Source organism: Orycteropus afer, unplaced genomic scaffold (genome assembly GCF_000298275.1).
Source record: "Orycteropus afer afer isolate SDZICR_OR568_19922 unplaced genomic scaffold, OryAfe1.0 scaffold00012, whole genome shotgun sequence".
Taxonomy (NCBI): Eukaryota; Metazoa; Chordata; class Mammalia; order Tubulidentata; family Orycteropodidae; genus Orycteropus; species Orycteropus afer.
In genome coordinates, this window is record NW_006921599.1 from 2,997,645 (window position 1) to 3,003,644 (window position 6,000).

The window sequence follows — 6,000 nt, forward strand, 5'->3', positions numbered from 1 at the left end:
CTGAAATCTGTGATATGTTGAGTCAGCCCTAGACTTAGGTATGAGTGGTCAAAAAGTTATTTTAACCTACATTTTTGGTTTTGTTTATAAGATTTGAAAACTACTTGACATTGTTTTCATTTCACTGATAATTCTATTTGATTAAACTTGTGAGATGGGAGAGCCATCTAAGCCTTTGGCTCATACATGGAGGTTTCTTTTTTTGTTTGTTTGTTTTTTAATCTGGTACAAAAATCATCACTGAGGACTCCATTAACTTAGGACATTAGCAACTGTCTCCAGGCAGTATGAGCTTTTGCTTCTCACACAGTGAGTTCATTAGAAAGGTTTCATATTTATGAGACATATAATAATATCTCTTGTTTTGAATATAGAAGTGCTTGGCCTCAAATGTTACTTATTATTGGTTCTCTAAGAAGTACTCTCTTATAAATCATTACCCTTTCTTATAGATTATAATTCCTTATGGATTTTGGCTTCTTAATAGACAACCACCTGACAAAAAATATGCACTGTATGGCAATTGTTCATATCAAAAATATCTTTACCCAAAAAGAAAGTGCAAAGTAGGAGAAAAAATAATAATCTCTTTAAATGAACACTGTTTTCATAAATACAGTTCCACAAATAATAGGCCTCTGAATATTTAATTTACCTTTCTAAATTCAATTATCCTTGGCAATATTTGTAAGTAGTTGGTTTTTAAAAGTAAGCATATATACTATTAAAGATAATTAGTTTAATTCTAGGTCTTTCCCAAGACAGAGACTCCAAAATTATTGAAAACAGACACAGCCTAGAATTTTAAATCATGTATTAGTTTGCAAGCTTTTATAGGTCACCAAATGTAAATACCAAACAGTATGTTAAGGAGAAGTAGAAATCAATGTATCAACATCCGTCACCTCAAAGGAAGTTAAAAGTCAGTTAGCAAATATTTATTGAACACCTACTACATGCAGACAGTATGTGTGGCATTGGAGGAAAAGTGGTGAACAAAATAGCCCTGTTTCTACCATTTTGGGTCTTAAAATCCACTTTAATAAAAAGGGAGACAATAAATAGTTATAATTAGCAGTGTGAAAAGTGTTTAGAAGAATCTGGTGCTGAGAGCAAATAACCAAAGCAATTCAGCCAGTCTTTCCTTTTTTTTCCTAAAAAAAAAAAAAAAAAAGTAATTTTTTAAATTAAAATGTGAAGGATGCCGAGGGCTCAGCTACACAGAGGATGTGAGATGGGAAAGAACTCAGGGAAGATCATCAGCAATGATGGAGCAAGAGAAGGAAGTGGTACCAAATGAGGCTGGAGAAGTGACTGGGAGCTAGATCAGGTAGGAATTCATGTGCCCTGGTAAGAAATTTAAAAAGCAGTAGGAGAGGCAACTATAAAAATGACACAGGACTCTCCATAAACAAGGTGGAAAGAAGGGTGGTAAGTGATGGGTGGGACTAGAGAAAAATCTACAGACCAGGGTTTCAAACGGGCTAAGGTGTGAGTGCTCTTCCACATGCAACTGCTCTTCCAGTTGCCAGTGGTGCCATTTGGCATCGATTCATGATACTGTCCTTGTCTGGGAGCAGGGAATGAGACCCAGAGAGCACCAATCCAAGATGGTTAGTGTGTCCACTGCACACTCTATTTGTTATTAACTACCTTGCAATAATTAAGTACCTAAGGCTTACAGGGTAAGCTCAGAGATGAGTGAAAGCCCACCTAAGTAACAGAAAACAGAATCTCAAAGTCTTATTCCAAAAACACAACCAGTCAGTATCAGGTCAATTAACTATGACTCTTGCATCTCTTTCTCTGAAGTCCAGTGTCATAGATCTGCCAGTCCTTGTAGTACAATGCCATGCTACTCGGCAATTATATGGTACATTTCTATAGCTCCCATAATCCGAAAGGTTGATGCTTCATAAGTCCTTTCTCACAGAGCTTTACACTGAAAAAGAGAGGACCCCTAAGGACATTTTTATTATTATTTTATTCCTGAAGATACTAAATTATAAAAGTAACTATGTACTTAGCTTCTGTTAAGGGTGATGAAAAATTTGGGAATGGTCAATGGCAATGGTTGAACAACATGATGAACATATTTAATGTCACTGTGGTAGTTAAGGGAGCTCTGGTACCATAGTGCCTAAGGCACTTGACTGCTAGCCAGAAGGCTGACAGTTCAAACACACCAGACACTCCTCGGAAGGAAGGTTGGGCAATCTACTTCAGTAGTGATACTGCCTCAGAAACCCAAGGAGGGGTTGCTATGTGTCGAGTCCGACTCAACAGCACATAACAACAACAACAGTGGTAGTTAAGGTTGTGTGTCAACTTGGCTGGGCCTGGTTGAATGGCTGAGCAGCTAGTGGTAGTTATTCCCATGATGAGACTGGCAATCAATTCCATGGTGGGAACTATCACAAGCAGCTCAGTAGCTGCTTTAGGGATGTGGTTTGCTTCCCGTGTGTAAGAAGTAGCTTTGGGAATGGTCTCCAGCTTATGGTACACTTGAACCCTGCATATAGCCGAGTCATTGTTCAGCAGCCTGCCATGCTCTGTCGATTCTGGGACCTTCAATGGACTTGGATCAATGGCCTGCCATGTTATTTGGTAACATTGGGATTGTGCCATTTTATTTGTCGAATTTGGACCTGTTGGCCTCAGCAGCCAGTAGCTACCTGAGTGAAGAGATGCCTCTAGCTTCAGTGGGCCAGGAGCAAGAGGCAGAGCTGAGGTCCAAGGTCAAGGGGTTTTCACCCAGCCCCTAGAGCCTGGCATTTTGAACTTGGAGTTAAAGCCTTCAAACTGTAAGAGAATAAACTGCTGTTTGTTAAAGCCACCCCATTTGTGGTATATTCTTGTGAGAGGAGCACTAGGTAACCAAAACAGTCACTTAACTGTACATATGAAGATTGCTAAAATAGAAAATGTTTTATTACCTATATAATTACCACAAAAACAGTTGAACAAAAAATAACTATACATCATAAACAAATTTCACAGATAATTTCTTACTCTGTTTCTATCCTTTGTAGTGAGACTGGTCCACATTAGGTACTCAATAAATGTTTGTCTACGTGACTTGAACTGAGCTCAAGTCTGGTCTCAAACCTCACCCAGAGCTTAAAGGACCATCTTCAAGACAAAGAATGCCAATTAGGCAACTGAAAGGCTCAAGTTTAGATTTCAAACAATTCTTCTAAATTTTGTATATTCCTTAAGTCTAGTTCTAGCCTTGTAAAAGCTGGACAATGAATAAGGAAGATAGGAAGAATAAGGAAGACAGATGTGAATTGTAGTGTTGGTGAAGAATGTTCAATATGCCATGGACTACCAGAAGAAGGAAAAAATCTGTCATGGAAGAAGTAGAGCCGAATATTCCACAGAAGCAAAGACAGCAAGACTGCATCTCATGTACTCTGGATACATTATCAGGAGGGACCAGTCCCTGGAGAAGGGCATCAAGGGAAGACCCTCAACAAGACGGATTGACACAGTGGCTGCAACAATGGGCTCAAACACAACAATCGTGAGGAAGGTGCAGGACTGGGCAGTGTTTCATTCTGTTGTACACAGGGTGGCTATGAGTCAGAATTGACTCAATGGCACCTAACAACAACAACATGTTATAGCTATGCTTCTGACTCAAACTAATCTGCCATTTGTTAGACCTTTTTAGTTCAAAAGAAAATGTCCAGACCAAACAGATCAGATCAGATCCGATATATGTTCCTAAAAACCACATGAGGAAGCAGAACTATGAAAGGAGGCAATTTGGATCCATTTGCCTTTTGCTAAAAATTTATAGTGGTCTTTTCTACCACCAGATGGCTCACTCCTATACGCATTCAAACTCACTGCCATCGAGTCCATTGCAACTCACAGTGACCCCTCTTTGGGTTTCTGAGGCAGAAACCAGAAGGCTGGCGGTTCAAACTCACCAGCCACTCCTCGGAAGGAAGGTTGGGCAATCCTACTTCCGTAGTGATACTGCCTCGGAAACCCAAGGAGGGGTTGCTATGAGTCGGGGCCGACTCGACGGCACATAACAACAACAACAACATCTCTATGGAAGTAGATTGCCCAACCTTCCTTCCGAGGAGTGGCTCATGGGTTTGAACCACCAGTTTGGTTAGCAGTCAAATGCTTTAGGCACTATGCCACCAGAATTCCTTATATAGATTCACTAAATTTCAGTCAGACTAAGGTACTTGTTTTAAAAAAAAAAACAGGGAAAAATGTCCCCCAGAAATCTCTTTTCTAGGAACTTTCTGACATCTCTGTTTTTGCAGTCAGACCACAACTCTCTCATTATTTCAACACTAACATGTACAAAATAAAGACCAATTCTGTTTTTCCTTCAATTACAACAGAAGTATCTCTGCTCCTTTCCAAAGTGGACCCCATGTCTCATGTCCTTGATTCACACTCCTCTCCCCTTGTTAAGGAACTCAATTACCCACTCATGCGCCTCCTCTACTTCATTGCTCGTTCCCCTTTCTGAGCATGCTCTCCTTTCTTTAACAAGCGTATTTGCTCCAGAGCCTCTTCCATTAAGCCTCCCCTTCATGGTGCCAGCTTTAGGTAGCATAGTGCCTAAAGTATTTGACTGCTAACCAGAAGGCTGGTGGTTCAAACCCACCAGCCACTCCTCAGAAGGAAGGTTGGGGAAGGAAGGTTGGGCAATCTACTTCTGTAGTGATACCCCCTCGGAAACCCAAGGAGGGGTTGCTATGAGTCAGATCTGACTCGACGGCAATGTGTTTGGGTTTTTGGTTTTCTTATGGCGTCAGACATGACTTCACTCCTCAGTGCTTCTTCATAGCAACATCTCTACAAAGAGCTGTCTACATTTGAAGTCTTGATTTCTCACCTCTCATCACTTTTCAACCCACTCCAATCTTTTTTTTTTTAACGCATTTTATTGAAATATAATTTATGTGCAGTGAAATACACAAAACTAAAGTGACATGGGTCAATGCACTTTTTTTTTTTTTGCAAAGTTCCCTCCCCTCCGCTCCCATCCCTGGCAACAAACAAAGAAAGTTCCCTTCCATATATAAACCTTTCCTTGACCCTCCACAACAACTAATTAATATTATATTTGTCCTTCTGTGATTGACTTATTTCACTTAGCATAATGTCCTCCAAGTTCATCCATATTATGCGGTGTTTTGCAGACTCTACATTATTCTTTAGTGCTGTACAGCATTCCAGTATGTGTATGTACCACAGTTTGGTCATCCACTCTTTCGCTGGTGGGCATGTAAGTTGTTACCATCTTTTTGCTATAGTAAATAGTGCTGTGATGAACATAAGCATGCATGTCCTAGCTCTCACCTCTCTAGGATATATATCTAGTAATGGGATTGCTGAGTCAAATGGTATCTCCAATTTCAACTTTCTAAGGAATCGCCTTATTGCTTTCCACTGTGGTTGTGTCACTTCACAGTGTATGAGAGTCCCAATCTCTCCACATTCCCACCAGCATTTGTTATTTTCTGTCTCACTGAACCTTGCCATCAGTGCTGGGTGAGATGGTATATCTCATTGTTTTGATTTACATCTCTCTGATGGCTAATGATTGTGAGCATCTTTTCATGTATTAGCTGACCACCTGAATATCCTTCTTGGTGAAGTGTCTATTCATGTCTTGGATTGTTAATTCCTTTGGTGTTGAGGCATTGGAGTTTTCCATCAATCTTAGAGATAAGTCCCTTGCCAAATATGTAATTATCACCAAATATGAATTTGTTGCTGTCATTTTTGTCATGTGCTTTTTCACTGTGTCGATTTCTTTGTTCCATATAATTTTCTATGCTGAGCTCATTTGCTTTATGAATCATGCTATCGCTTCCTTCATTGCTACTGTTTTGTTGTTGTTGTTAAGTGCCGTCGAGTCATTTCTGACTCATAGTGACCCCATGCACAGCAGAACGAAACACTGCCCGATCCCGCGCCAGCCCCACAATCCCTGCTATACTTGAGCCCATCATCGCAGCC

At 40.2% G+C, this 6,000-nt stretch overlaps 1 protein-coding gene across 1 annotated transcript in view; it reads right to left on the reverse strand.

Moving 5' to 3' along the window:
- Positions 1-6,000, reverse strand: part of MAK (male germ cell associated kinase) — a 97,761-nt gene that overhangs the window by 15,260 nt on the left and 76,501 nt on the right. The window lies entirely within an intron of this gene.